Below are 9,996 nucleotides of genomic sequence, written 5' to 3' on the forward strand. Positions count from 1 at the left end.
GGGTTCAACATCTTGACCCAGAAATTCACACTATGTGGCTGAGACAGAACTTCCTGAGTTTGGAAAATGTGTAGTTACTTTTCGCTTCTATCCTTCATTATCCTTGCTTGGGGTTGTTCCTTTCCATTGTATCTACTTCGATTCTGCTACGCAGTCTTTACCCTGGACTCGCCATCCCTGCTGGGGCTGCCTGGCTGCGTTCAGTTCTCTCGCCCGCCGTTGATACGCAGCCTGGGCAGCCTGAGGGCAGACTGGCCCGAGCATCCGGGAGCCGGGATGCAGCTTGCTGCTGACCGCAGGCTTCTGGACTCCGACCGTTCCAGGCCAGGCTCCTTCTTTGGAGAATAACAGGATCGAGTTGCTGGGTCTGAAAGATCCTTTGAGGCGGTGACCTCCTGGCGACTCCCCTCTGTTCCTGTGGCCGTCACGGTCTCCTCTTCATGCCCCTCCTAGCCCAGCTCTGCCTGTGAGGCTGCTTCGTATCGCCCTAGTTCCCCCAGGCAAGTCTCCTGCGGGGGTGTGGGTGCGAGAGGGGTCTTGCTAGGGCTCTCTGGAAGAGCAGGGGGCGTGGGCCGTGTGGGGTGACTGGGGTGCTCCTCTCGGGCATTGGAACGGGGCTACAGCTTCGTCCTTTGCTGCCTTCCGTGTGTCCCTTTGTTTCCCGGGGCAGAGCTTACGTGCACATGTTTCCGTCCACGAGAACGCCCATCGTGGTGCACCCTCCAGGGTGGGAGGGCCAGCTTCCGGAAGAATAGCCCATCCTGTCACGTCTCACATGTCGTGGGACAGTAAAAGGCCGCTCTCGCCATCTTCCCTGTCGTCTGGGTTGGGAGAGCTGGGAGGGGACTGTGTGTGTTTAGGGCTCTCAGACTCATGGCCCCCGTTACCCAGTCCTGCCGGCCTCCTAATCTGCGCCACGGTCGGAAGCCACAGTCGGAACGTTGGACTCTTCTTTCTCTGAGGTCTAGAGGTAGTTCTGTGCAAGGATGCCATCAGGGAACTTTCTACATGGGAGACTCTCAGAAATCAAGGACGGTGTGGTGGTGCAAACTTAAAACCCCACAAGGCAGAAAACTCAATAGGAATGAAAGACCATGGAAATCCTTGTCAGAATTAGGACAGCAAGTGGTGCGTGCATGGTGAGTACATTTACAGAACGGGGTTGGGGGGGGAGGGAGCCCACAGTCGGAGATATTCATACCCAAACTCAGTGCCTGGAGGGCATCTTGTTTCCTAAAGAAACAAATTGGAATAGGTGATCTAAGAAAATCCTCTGTAAATCAGATTTCTGCGTAAATGGCCGCAGTAGAAGGAACCTGTGGCTATTTCTCCCGAGGTCTTTGGAAACAACTAGATTTTAGGGTGCCAGTAATGGATTAAGTAATCGGACATAAAGAACAAAATGCACAATTGGAAGGAAAAGCCCCGCAGCTTGCTGGCACGGCAGCCACAGCTTTCAGGGGAAGCATAGGCCAAGTGTGTGTTTTTATTTGGTGAGGGGCGCCTGCTGTTCCAAGTACCAGAGCTCCAGCTTCTGACGCAGCCTGGGGTCGAGGCTACAGCCCAGTTTGGAGTGCCGGGGTGGGGGGGGGTGTGCTCACGTGGGGGTGTCTGTCTCTGGGTTAGTGCTCAGCCCTCCCTCCCTCCCTCATTCAGATGCATCAACAGTTCAAGTCTTACTGTCTTCCCATCTAGAGTGTTGGCCTGAGGGATGGGCTCCCAGGGAAGCCGGGGACGCTAGGCGAGAAGCTAAGCAGGATTTGTTTGCCTGTCTTCCTCCTCGTTCAGCTCCCCCCAGGCTGGCTGCCTGTATGAGACCCCAACTGGGTAAGCTTTTCCATGGAAGCTGTGACTTGGTTGTCCTTACCCCGCCTGAAACCCCATCTGCCGTACTGAGCTTCCCCTTGTTTCACGTTGTATTGTACTCCCCCCAGCCCCCTTACTTCTTCCTTTGGGAAACTCTGCCTTCTCTCCCCACCCTATCTTCCTGCTAGGCTTTTACCGCATTCCCCTGCTGTCCTAGACAGGACCCTATTGCGACACTGCTAACATCCGTGCACTTGTTTGACCTACTGGATTGTGAGGCCCTTGGGGCAGGGCTTCGTATCCAAAAACCTCAGGAAATGAGGGTCAATCCGTTCTTTAATGAATTCTTTTCCCTGATCTCCCTTTCTGTTCCAGTGACCAGATTTGTCTGTTCCAGGCATTTGAACTAGGGCCCTGTCTTGCCCTTGCCAGCTAGTATCCTCCTTTACACCAAAGCTGTGTGCTAAACTTCGGTCAGGGCCGCCTGCCTGTGGAATTATGCATGTTCTTGTCTCTCAGGAAATAATCTGGTTCCTTCATCTCATGTCAGTAATGAATTAAGACCAAAAAGTGCTCTGCAGCTGTTTTGTTTTCCCTCGAGTCAGCTAAACGTGGTTCCGTCATCAGCAGGTGCCCTCTCGCTGCTAACCTGGTCCTTACAGGTGGGCAATGGACAGTTTCCAAAGTATAGCTGCTGCTTAAGGACACCTGACGTTCTTACAAGGGAGCGTTCCCAGGTTCTTCACGTCCAGAATTCAATAACAGAACAGAAACGTGCGTGTGGGGTTGGCTTCACGGGTGTGTGCCCTGGGCGGTTACGCGGTCCTGGGTGCGGGAGCTCCTGAGCTTGGCTTAAAGCGGTTCTGGTGTTGCCTTGGAATTCTGATAGCTTTTGAACAAGGGGCCCTGCATTTTCATTTTCTACCAGCACTCCGTTATGTGGCTGAGCCGGTCGTGTGTGTGTGTGTGTGGGGGGGGGGTAATGTCTAAATACCCATTTTGAAGGAACAGGCACTCCGACTTTAAAAACCTACCACGAAGACGTTTTAAAAAGTTAATTGCTAATATTAGTGAGGCTATGAGGAAAAGAGCAGTCTCATTTGTTACTGGTAATGTAATTTTCCTAGAGGGAAATAGAATTTTATATACATTTAAACCTTTAAAAAGTTCCCTTTGTCTTGAAATTCAAAATCCTAATACGTTATCTTCTGTATCTTTACCCTTAAGGCTATTTTTTTGGTTTTGATTTTAATTTTCAAATTTTATTAAGGTAATACATGCCCATAGTTTATAAGCTTTTTAGTCCTGCTTGATTTTTAATGGAAAAAGTTTCCTGCTTTATCTTTCCCTCCTCCTAAGTCCTGATTCCCAGAAGCAATTCATTTAGCGATGTCTTCTTGTATTTACTTTTCTATTCCTATACTATTTCTTGATTTATCAAATTTAAGAAATCTATTAACTTCCTGTTACAGTGGGGATAATTTAAATCTTATACCTTCCCACAATCATGCTAATGTCTTTAATGTAGATCTTTTTGGCATGTACTCTGAGACCTTTCGTTGGTTCTGTATATTTAATTTCCAGGTTTATGGAACTAAATAGCTTTTTTCCACCAAGCCGTATGCTTAGATTTAGCCACGTTGCCTTATCCTTGCACAGCTACGGGGCTTGCACATTGTTTATTCACCAAGCATTGTTAGTCATACAGGTTAATGCCAAACTCACCGTCTGTTACCAGGGGACAGACTGAATGACTATAGAATGCTCTGCCACCGTTAAAAACCAGGGACTGGATCTTGTCCCTGGTCCGCAGGTGCAGGTGGATCGAAGTTTGAAGACTGGAAGGTCACTTGACACGAATGCTCTGTGTGGGCCACGTGCATTTTTCATTCTTGCGGTGGTGAAGCAGGTGACTCGTAGGGTGTCTGGGGGTGGCTCGGTGCTCCAGCAATGCCCTGCCCCCTCTGTGCGCCTTCTCTAGGCCAGCCTGGCCGTCTCGTCCTGTGTGGTGGTTCTTCTCTTGGGTCCCTTTTATTCTGGACCCCAGTCGTTGGACCTCTCCACTTTCCCCCATTCCTTTCCCGCCTCCCCCATTTCCAGCTCTTTTTATTCCATTGGGAAGGACTCCAATAACCTATTAGAATAGAGCCCAAGCCCTTAATTAAAAAATGTTTTCATTCTTCATAGGTCAATCCTATTACAAAATATAAAGGACAAATGTTCAAATGTGTATATACAAATTTTGTACTGTTGTATTTGTTCATCTTGTTTTTTCTTCTCCGTACGGTTTCTCTTCTCCATGGGAAGAAGGCTTGGGAAGGTAGGATTCTAGATCTAGGATCAAGGCAGGCAAACCAGCCCATCAACCAGTGACAGCACAGGTCTCCGGATGAAGGCTTGTCACAAAGGTGTTTGGAATGAACTAAAGTTCATACTGTCCCTGGTCTGAGGCCTCCTGTCGAAAACTTGCTGCTCCAGCTACGTGAGGACTGTCCTGTGACGCCTACAGATTAACCTGGAAGTCGTTTGTCTCCTGTTACGGAGGTTAAGCATATGGGAGGCTCCCAAGCTACACCCTTGTTAAGTCGTCAGCCTGTGTGGGAGCAGCCTCATGGGGAGCCCGAGGGTGGGAAGTAGTACCCTGGGAAGGGTTGGGGGAAACACTTGGATCTGGGGTGGGGCAGGTCCAGTGATGACATCAGACCCGAACCTCCGTGGAGGCTTCATTCTTCACCCATTGGCTCTCGGCGTGGAGCTTGCGAGTGTGTCTGCGAATGTTCCCAGGTGTTCCAAGGTGTCTTGAGGGGGTAGTGTGAGGTCGGGAATGGGGGAGAGGCGCCATGAAGGGCCTGGAAAGCCTGGTTTCAGTGGTTCCTTCTCCTGGTCATACAGGTGCCTGAACAGGAGCACGTCTAAAGAATCAGAAATGTAGTAGCTCTGCTCTGCCTCCTTTTCCTTACAGACCCGGTCAGGGAGGTCTGTCTTGCCTGAGTGACAGCAAGGGATTCTCCCCTCCGCGAGCAAAGCGTTGTCTGCGGCCAGTTGAGAGCCTGGCCTCGTTTAGAGCTTGCCCCTGTTCTTTGCAGCCGAGGCCAACCTCATCCACATGTTTGTTCTCCTTCAACATAGGCTTCCTGAGCTCCTGTAATGGCAGGTAGGGTCCCCTGCCTACCTGAATAATACAATTTTGAAAATGTGTCCAAAGTTCTCCCTTCTGAAGGTTGAACAGAATCTTGTTACTAGCTGGATTCCATTGAGAGCTGACCAATTCTACAAAATCCTATTTGTGTGTAATCAGTTTATTGATCACTTTGAACACAGGTGGAGGGGGATAAACCGTCACCCCCCAACTTGTTTCCAACCAGGCTCTGTAGAACTTCTATTTCCTGTCTTTTCATGCTGTTTTGGACCGAGTCTATAATGTTTCCTCCTCTTTCAATTACTAAAAGTTGAGATCCCCTCTCCTAACTCTGCTGGCCCTGTCCATGGGCGGACTTGGGGTTTGGAAGATCCGAAGATCAGTAGGGTCTGTGGTCAGCTCTTTTGATTGGCCTCTGGCTCCCGCTGTTGGTGCTGGGGACAGGGCTAGAAAGGCATGGCGTGTTTCCCTATCTTCCTCCTCCTCTTCAGCAACCTTGGAAATCATGGTTGGGGAATTGCCAGTCTGGCTCAAATTTCTCTGCTGCTTCAAGGCTCTGCTCTTCAAGGCGTTGAGGGGGGAAGGGGAGAGACGGACCAGTGGCTGTAAACGCGGTTGACAGCCTTGTTGGCAGTCCCCCGTAAATGTTCTTGTGGTCTCTTTAGCTGCTGCCGATGGATTTTGGGGTGTGATAGACCTCTAAATGTCAGCTCTGGTATATGCATGAATTCTTTGGAAGGCCCTATAAAACCCGGACATGGGGAGGCGGGTCCCCTCCCTTGGAGACCTTCCTCCAGAAGGGCACTCCTGCTGCTGGAGCCCCTTGGCAGGCTGCCGTCAGGTGGGGACCTACAAGGTACCCCCAGCCTAGCCCACTCAGTGGGGTCCATTTGATAAACTCCTATGTATGTTTGTTTTTGTCCTGCCATCTGCCCGGTGTCTGATCACCTATTTACTCTGGTGGTGAGAGGGGGACCCCCCACTGTAGATGGCGTGAGGTGGCCAAACCCAGGACGTCTGATGTTAGATGAGATTGGCAGTGGTCGGCCAGCCCCACACAGCCCTGGGGGGGGACACCACCGGCCACACAGGGACTAGAGCACAGGGTGAACCAGAGGGGCTGTAGGAGGCAGGCTTGCTTTGCAGTGACCGGGTGAAGTGACCCTTGGTTTCCATGGGAAAATAATTGGCTTGTTTGAAAACTTTTGCAAGCCGGCGGCTAGGTGAGACCGTTCAGGTTGAGGACCAAGTGGGATGTAATTAGTCCAGCTACGAGAGAGACGTTCTGGGCAAGGAGCCTTTCTCACAGCATGGGGGCAATTCATGGTTAGGCCTTGGGGGCTCTGAAAGGCTCCACAATGTTTGGGGCAGCATGTGGAATTTCAGGCCTTAGAATGTGCCCTGCCAACGGATTCCTTTATAAAGCTCACCTTTGGGTGGGACAGCTCGTGGACTTTGCTGTCCAAGAAGACCTCCAATGAGGAAGTGAGAGGTCAGGAAGCCCTTAGTGAAGCATTGCCCCATACGTGTCGGATTCTGTGACTCACAATGGAAGAATGGGGGATCCCACAGCCCCTGGTGTGGTTCTTTGTTAGACTAGGGGAAAAGACTGAAGACAAGGCTGTGGTTCTGACTGGGGGGAAGGGGAGTAAGGCTGCATCTAGGGTCCCTGGATGAGCACCAAATACTGGTGAACATCTTTGAGCTATGTTTTCCCTTCAGATCGGGTTTTGGGTCTGGGATAGCGAGACAGTCCTACACCTGTTTCTTGAAGTGTTGGCGGCCTTCTGGCAAGACTCTTCCAAAGGCAACTGGGCCCAGGTCGGGCAGAGGCTTCCCATGTCCCCTGGAGGGTTAGGGGAGTATTATCCCTTCTTTTGCACTCTTCATAGTCTGTGTCCCCACAGGGATGGGCTAGTTTAGAACGTTGTTTCGGGGCTGTGACGGCGGCCACGGAAGCACGGGGAGGACGGCGTCTGCTGCCTGCCGCAGTCTTCCTTCCTGGCTGCAGCTTAGCCTGGAGCCCCCGCTGTTCTTCCCACTCTCTCTGGTCCGCCCCCCGACTTTGGAGGGCGCATGCTCTGTGGATGGCAGTGGGTGGGGGAGGAGGCTGGCAGGGAGCGGGGGTTCCCGTCTCTGCACTGAGCCAGCCATCCTCACCGGGCTTCTGCACGGCGTGAATGATGGGGAGGGTCCGAGGGAACATTTTCCCCTTCTGCACAACAGCTGCTGCATCCCAGGGCGAACCTCAGTGAAATCTGAGGTTCCTGACTCTCCCCTGCTCCCTCTCCTCCCCATTGGTTGCTCTCCCGATGGCTCATCTTACCATCACAACCCCCCCCATCCCTGCACCGGTCACCTATCTCCTCTGCTCCTTGGCACTCAACCCTAGCTGAGTGTCCTCCCTGTGAAAGTTCCCATCTATGAACTTAGGGTCCCTCCAACTGACTCTGCACACTCCTGAGCCCCAGATCCATGGATCCAGATGCTTTCTAGATTTTTTCCACTTGAATACCTCACAGACACATCAACCTTAAAAGCCTAAAATCGAACTCTGTTGGCTTCCCGCCCAACCTCCTCTTCCAGGCCTACCTGTATTGGTTGAGGGCACCACGTTCTGTCCAGCTGCCTAAGCCAGGACTCCCCAGGCCCTTTTTGACTTCATCGCCCCCATATGTAACCTAGAACCGGGAAACATCAGTCCCGGTTCCCATGATCGCAAGTCTGTCCATTTCTCCATCGACCCTGCTTCCCCGCTGGCTCAGGCTACTGTCCTCTGTCGTAGCCCCATGGTGGCTTCTCGTCTAGGTCCTGTGAGTCTTGGCCTCCAATCTGTTTCCTCCTCTGCCAGCAGTGAACTTCCTGTATTCCAAATAACTCCTGTCCTTGCTTTAAAGACCCGTAAATGCCCTCCATTGTCTCTAGGTTGCATCCTCCTTAGTCCGCTCAAGGTCCTGTGACTGCCTCCACTGTTGGCTTTGCTGGCCTGTCCTGCCCCGTGAACGTACACCCTAGCTCTATAAAACTTAGAATTCCTCAAATTTTCTCCTCCGTACCTTTGCAAATGCAGCTTCCTTTGCCTGGAATGTACTTTTGATTTTCCTTTTCCAGACTCTTCCCTGACCTTCCATCCATCTCTTACTAGGCTTAAACTCCTCCTGGTAGCTCTTCCCTGACCCCTGCGTTTGGTTAGAACTGCCCACCCCACTGTGTTAACACCCCATATTTCTCCCATCGTAAGATTTCTCCTTTTTGGAACTACTTAACTTTTGGACTCCCTGCTTTTCTCTTAACGTGAAGACGAGGGGCCTGATGCCTTAATCACTATCGCACAGTATCTGGCATGCAGATCTTTGATAACGTTCACTTAACCTTGCTAAGCTCCAGCTGGAAACATGGGAATAATGAGCTCTTCCTCTAGATTCTATCGCTGCCCCATTTTACAAACCCAGGAAGCGATGCAGAGAGGTTAGAACATCCAGCGAGTGGTGGAGGTAAAATTAGAACCCAGACAGTCTGACTCCAAATCCTTGTTCTCCACCCCTACGTGATGCGCGTGCTCAGAGATGCTCTTTGCAGGTAATTCTGTGGTTCCAGCTGCTCTAATCCACCCCAGTTTGGAAACCGTGTATAAGAAAGGATTGCTGCCGTTGTCCAGCACACTGACGGCTCAGAAATGTGACTGCTAACATCCTAAATGGATTGCAAAAGGGAAACAATGTTTCTGAAGCAGGGAGAGTAGAATAGAGGCAAAAACGGCCATCCTGAGAACCTGAACGTTTCTTAGTGCAGGAGAGCAATGGATGCTTGTGGTCAGTACATTTAGCCATCCAGTTTCTAATGTGTTCGTTATCCATTTCAATATTGTCTGATACAGTTCAGACACTTAGGCCAAGAAATGTACTGGGCAGTGAGGATCCCGAAGCAGCTCTTCTGTCCAGAGGCTGCTGTGTGGTGGGCGAGACAGGCTGTTTGAACACATGGCCAATGAAGAGACTGCATAGGGTGGTGTTGGGGGGTCACGGGGAACATCTCCAAAGCTCTTTCAGGAAGCCTTCCTGGTGGAAGTGATGTCCAGGATGAGACCAGAAGGACTTAAAGAATAGAACCTCTTTCAGAAAGGATATAAGGTCTTTCAGAAAGAGCCAAGATAAGCGACGGTGCTGGTAGAGTGAACAGGACCTCATCTGAGGTTAGCGGATCTTGGTATTGGTTCCAGCTCTGTCCTTGACACAGCTGCGTGACTCGAAGCCAGTGAACATTCCTACTGCTCCCCTAAAATGTGGGCATAAAACATACTTCGTAAGGTTATCCTAAGGATCAAAGAAAGTCTTTGAAGACTGCTATGAGGTGTGAAGTGGTATAAAGATTTGAAGTACGGTCCTCGATGAAATAATGAGGACTACCACTTGGCGCGGCCACGGCTGCGTAGGAAACCCTCCAGGAACGGTAGCTGCCTTCTGCTTTAGACCACGTCGCTTCGCTGTGCTGGAAGTCTCCTGCCCCTCAGAGAGGACTTCCTGACAGATCCACAGGGCGTACACCGCTTAGCCCTTAGGGACCTCTGCTTTTTCTCTGCTCTTAGTTTCTGGAGCTCGTTGCTTCCCACAACCAAGCTCTGGGTTGCTGAAGGCTAGTGTCTCCATGTTCGCTTTCTCCCCAGTTAATTCCTTTGAAGGCAGGAGAAATAAGGGCCAAGAGACGAGGTGGTGGGAAACCTGAGGAACCTGGTCCCAGTAACAGGGGCCCAAGCATGTGTTCCAGTGTGATTCAAAATCTAAAATTCTAGAGGGACCTTTGTTTTTGGCCTTGTGATGGATTTGCCAAGAGTGTTAGGATATGTCATTTATTTTTCCCCAGTTCTATTGACAGGAGTGACCTATAACATGTAAGTTTAAGGTGTACGGCATACTCTGGTATAAGTATGTCATGAAATGATCACAAGCGAACATCTGTCACCACACATAGTTAAATTTTTTTTCTTTGTGATGAGAACTTTCAAGATCTAGTCTCTTAGCAACTTTCAACTACTACAATGTGGTATTGTTACC

Source organism: Ursus arctos, unplaced genomic scaffold (assembly GCF_023065955.2).
Source record: "Ursus arctos isolate Adak ecotype North America unplaced genomic scaffold, UrsArc2.0 scaffold_2, whole genome shotgun sequence".
Lineage (NCBI taxonomy): Eukaryota > Metazoa > Chordata > Mammalia > Carnivora > Ursidae > Ursus > Ursus arctos.